The sequence below is a fragment of the Dinoponera quadriceps genome, unplaced genomic scaffold, assembly GCF_001313825.1.
Source record: "Dinoponera quadriceps isolate SergipeBrazil2010 unplaced genomic scaffold, ASM131382v1 scaffold4498, whole genome shotgun sequence".
In the NCBI taxonomy this organism is placed as follows: Eukaryota; Metazoa; Arthropoda; class Insecta; order Hymenoptera; family Formicidae; genus Dinoponera; species Dinoponera quadriceps.
Window position 1 is genome coordinate 385,094 of NW_014558471.1, and position 6,000 is coordinate 391,093.

A 6,000-nucleotide genomic window follows, 5' to 3' on the forward strand; every position below is an offset into this window, starting at 1 on the left:
ATCATATACGCATGTTCATATATTTACCACGCACGTATATATCTGTCTTAATTTCGCGTTCAAAATTAATATTTATTACCTAGTTAGTTAAATAAAGTTATAGGAAAATATTTTTTTCAATAAATAATAAATTTATTTAAGGGTCCTTTAATATTGTCATTGAAAATCCGTTAGATGGAAAATCTCTACAGAAACACAACTATCTCAAGAATTAACGCGTACAAATTTCGCGCGCGCGCGATTGTTCATTCCAAAAGAAAGTTTTCTCTCTCTCTTTCTGCGAAATGTTAAATAAACTTATTTCTTTTGTTTCCTCCTTACATTCATTCTGTTTAATTAATATCGCTACACTGTGAGAACTCACTCTTGTTCTTCGTTCAATGAAATGCGTGGCGTTGCCTGCAGCATTCTGTAACGTACATCGAACACTTTATACCGATGTTATTAACTTTACCAACACTACGACGCGCGCGTCTTATATATAACGTATATACATATCTGAATATGCAGGAGAGGATGAATTGAAGACGACCAATTAGAGGAGCCACGGGACATTAAACGGAGTACGTATAAAAGTGATTATTCCGTCGCGGGGCTACGGCGAAGGTGCAAAATTTATTATGAAAGGGGAGTTTACCGCAAGAAACGCCGAGAAAAACGAGGCGCCGGATTCCGTCGCCCGTAGAACTCTCGCTCGCGCGCGATGAATAATGTAAAATACCACGGAAAGGCCCATCTATAAAATCCTGCTCGGACATTGCGCCGTTACAATTGCCGGACGCGTGCAGCGTTCACCGAGCGCGGGATGGAGACCGACATTCGTCGAATTGTACAATCAACAATGAAGTTATTAGGCCTTTTTCTCTTTTCGCCATCGTCCCTCAGAGCAGCCATTTATACACATTATCGCACGTCGATCAACAAGTCATATTTCATGAATTCGCATTATTATTGCATAACATTATTACACGATTTATATGCAAATTAGGCGAGTGCCGGTGCGATTCGTACTACATGCTAAACGCATGGCGGAGACTGCAAACACGTTAATCCTGTGCGCGCGCGAGAGCGTACATACACATGCACATGTGTGAAATATAATTTCCTACATTTACATCGCTCGTATCCCGCGTGTGGCTTCCGTATTAAATTCAGGAAACGTATGTAGAAAATTTTCTCCCGTCGTTTTCCACGGGAGTAACGTAGGCGAAATGTTAATTGGAACCCCATAAAATTACTCGGGAATGTGGTACACACACGCGCAATATTGCCTTCTACATAAAATTAACGTCTCTCTTGGCCCATTTTTAACGTTTCACCGTACACTTCGATTAACAAACGATGTTTCGATAAAACGGATATCTTCTTATTCTGGTTCTCACAAATTTCACGAAAATCATACTAAAAATTCCAATGCAAAAATGTTCAGAGCATATATGCTTAAAATATTGTGCAGCAATATACAGGATATACATATATATATATATATATATAAACTCCACCAACAAACTTACAGGGCAGATTCTATGTTGAAAAATAAATAAGCAAGTTCTAGTAAACGTATGTCCGCAAACATTTGGTTTTTAAGACATAGCCTTCATGATTGAGAAGGTGACAGAACGAGAGAAAATCTGTCACGATAAGCAGGTTAAGAGCGCTAATACTACGCGTTTTTACCTGTTTTTGAAGATAATATTCATCACTTTTGATATTTCTGAATATTTTAACCGAAGAATCAATAATTGTGACGTTGTTGGTATATTATTACCATTTGTTATAGATGAAAAAAAAAAGAAACATTGTTTCCCCTTGATATCATACACGCTTTTCAAGTGATTGAGTGCGTGGCATGCGGAAGGTCGCGCGACAAAATAACGCAGATATCTTCTTTGTTATCTATGTCTTTATACGGTGTGTCCAAAAACTTTCAGACATTTTAATATATTTCACATATTTCCACAATCTAACTAAACTCGAACATTCTAAGGTCGGTATTCATTTTCGAATCTTAAATTCAAGACCAAAGTTCATCTTCAGATGTTTCGTAGTCAATGGAATAAGCCGTACAGCACCTGAAAATAAACTTAGAACAGTCTCAAATACAAGCTCCGACTATGAATACCGGCCTAATATTGAATCAGTTCGTCCAAATCACAAATATCGTTGTCGGATGGAGATATCGAGAAAGAATGAACTGGCTGACACCGATTTCCACCCGGGAGTTAATTCGCAGCGCCCGTTTACGCCGGTTCGTCTGGCGCGAGCACATAAAGGAAAGGAGTTAAATTCCAGACGTATGTAGCACGGCGGGCAAAAGAGAGGGAGGTGACGGCGGCAACGGTCCATGTTAACGTCGACCCGAGCACGTAAGGAAGCATCATAATCTCCAGGATTTTTATACGCCAGCCCGCGCGGCTCCTCTTTATATGCGCGGTAGTACTTTTAACTTGAATATCCGCGTCGTCGCTTTAAAATAAGCTCGGATAAATGCGCCGCTCGTTCATGAGACGAGAACGCGTGAAATGTTACGCTGTGCGTTAAAGCGCAGGAGAGAATGTATGAAAAAAAAACAAAAAAGCCTGTTTGAGGCTGCGACAAAGAGGAAAAATAGGATTGGAATCGACGATAGCGAAGATGACGACGAGTCTGATATTGGACGGGATCCAATAACGTTTCAATCATCCAATGCATCCTCGAGGACGCAGGGTATGCGTTCTTAACGGAAGCAGCCTTGTGTCCCAATTTGTTGCGCAAGTAATGTGGGAGGCGCACTAATGCGCAGAAGTTACCGTCTAAAGTGGAAAATGATGAAATTACGCGCAATATATTGGGAACGGACGGCGATGGGAGTAAATCTAATTTGCACCGAAAGTTGTATATTCGACGAACTAATTTTACGCGAAATACGCGCCGCGCCAACTTTTCGCCAGATCCAATTTCCCGTCGTATTTTCGGACCACCGCAAGTTCCGGTGCGCCTCGCCGAAATAACGTGGACGTTTAACCAGACGGGGGTCTTATCTCGCTGCGGGTTGAAAAAAACTATAAAATGCTTCTATCGGTCAAATCCTTGTGACCGTGTGAACGTTGTTAGACGAAGGTTCATTTAATTGCCGACAGACATTCGTTTGGTACACAAGGGTGTAAGTGCAAAGGCGACCGTTCTCTGCTTTCTACTAATCTTCCCCCCACGTGAACGGCTCGTCGTTGGTTCGCCGGGACGTTGTAAAATTTAAGAATCTACCGTGGCCGTTTTATCAGTCGGGACCAGGAATGGCGTACCAAATAGACACTGACCGCGTCTTTTACCCCGGATTGACCCACTTTGAAACAGTGCGGCCAATTCCTCCGTTTCACCGTTATCACGACTACCAAGAGGGATTTGTTTGCCGGCCGGCAACTTTTATGGACGAGACTCCATTTGGACCGCGACTAACTTTCCAATCGGTGTTTACCTTGATACGCGCACCCGTCTCCCCCGGCCAACTTTCGAATTTACGCGAACGCGGGAAGTTCTTCGCAATTTTGAAGTTGTCGTTGACAATTGAGGGAGCGATTTCTACGGCGGATAAGTCGCGGGGACACGCTGGCGTCCGACCCGACGCAAACTACGAGGCGAATCGGGAATATAAAGTGCGTCCGAGAATAGATAATGTAAACGGCGCTGCATAGGGAAAAGTACTCCGGAGATTTATATTTATGCTGCTTTTTGCCGGGAGGCAACGTAATACTTAATTTACGAGATATCGTGAAATCACGGTTCTAAAAGTAATTCTTCATAAATCGCTCGTAATCTCTCAACATTGACGGATTCTATCTTCGAATGAATTGGATACAGTCGATGGATACTGAACGATGATTTGTAGACGTTTTTTCTATCCAATTTACACAAAATATAATGTAAAACTAATCTCTAAATATTGCTTTCTCTATATATCGCTTTTTTGCAAGATAAATTTGTTACTATTATTTTTATCGGTTAATTACCCGTGGTAACCTCGCAACTTTCTGCAACTGCAACTGTCCAAACAACGAGTTAGCAAAATTTCCAGTTAATTAAAACTTCAGGCCACGTAATGGACTGTCAATTAAAGCATGACGTTAATCCATTCGCGGTGGCGTATTTCTTTTTTCATTTAGTTACAGCACGGCAAGAGTTCTCCCTCGCAGAACGGAAAAGTTCCAAAAAGCATAAATTACTTCGCGGATATATTTACTTACAACTGCGCGTGGTCCCTGTACCATTCATTAATCATAGTGACCTGAAAATTATGCGTACTTAAGGCAGAAAAATAACGCAAAGATACGTACGTCATCCGAATTTATGAGAAGAAACGAGTTACAGTCAAAGTCACTTTACGCTCTTAATAAACTTTCTCCCTCTGATTAAATTATAAGTAAGAAAATCTCGAGAGCGACTACGAATCGCTAAATCAGTTCTACAGTCTGTCTACTAAGAGTGTAACCGACATAACTTTTAAACTATTTATTATGGAAAAATGAAAAAAATTACATATGTACTACACAATCAGGGCTACAGCGCTTTTGTATTAATAAGTCACCGAATCACCGTCGTTTTCAATTATTACTTGACATCTTCCAGACTTTCATCAATTTTACGGCATATTTTCGATATCTGTTTCATCATGTTTCATACTTTTTCCTACGCAACTTTATTAACGCCCGGACATTTTCAATAGGACCTACGTCTGATGGCTTTGACGGTCAGACCTAGTGTTTTATTTGGGAGCAAAAACGACTTCAATGTTTGGATCGTTGTCCTCTTGAAGGATTCAATCCTGACTTTACTTTGAGACCACTTTTTTCGGTAGACAATAATACTCTCTGGTGAATTTTTACCATTTTCTTAGCATTCCCCGCATGGTAAACCGATTTGGATCACAGGGAAAATCGGATTTGTCGTTAGTTTTTTGCTCTAAACGAACCGTTTTATTTCCATGCGTTTCCTCCGCATTCATTTAAAACAACCGTCACGAAATTTATATTGATCCGATTTGGTCTACCCGAGATACTCATCATTAAATGCATCGTTCTTTAGAGAAAATCGGACAATGATTGGGACAATGCGTCGTAAGGGGATAGCCCTTATTCGTTCAAAAATTTTCGACGTAAGTTTTCAAACAGAAGTTTATCTGATCACGCTTTTATTAGACAGACTGATTCGAGCTGCGCATTCCCGGATAATACCATGAAACAGAAACCGCTGGCCAGTAAACATCGACCAACAGTATATCAACGTTATAATTTCCCACTGAACGAGGTAACTGCGTCACATACATATTGCGCTAGCACTGTTGAGCGGGGAATTATAATGTAACGTTAGTTACAGGATAATGTGGTTCATCCCCGTTCGTCTTACGGTGAAATATGTATCCTGTTATATTTCGGGACGCATTTAAGGGTCGCTTTTCGCTCAAGCCGCGCGACGACGAGCTCTCGTCCCCCCCCCCCCCCNCGCAGAGAGCCGGCGTTAATCCATTCACGAGCTGCCATACGCGAACGGGCGAACGACACGCAGGCTCAATATTGCAAAACGCCGCTGGATAACGCTCGATATTGACCGGTTCTTCGGCGGTACACGGCGAAACGGCTGTTCGGCAGCAGCCGGAATGAAAATTTCAGGAGCAGATGCGCGGCGCACAACAGAGCAAGACAGTAAAAGAGAAAAAGGCAGAGACGGGCGCATTCGCGCGCCAGTCATCCCCATGGGAGAAGACAGAAAGAGTGTCGGAAAATGGGAAGCGGAACGAGCGAGACGGAAAACGCGAGCCCAACGAAAAAGAGACTGTCTGCGCCACCGGTGGCTGGATGCGCGCCGCTCGCGAAATCCGCCGCGAGTGCTCATCAGGAGGCTACTTCTCGCCGTGTAAAAAAATGCCGCCGGTCACGAACGATTCGTATGGCACCGGACTGAAATTAATCTCGATTATGTTTTATTGATGTTCGACCAGCTCCTTCAGAGCTCCTTCACCTGCGGGGT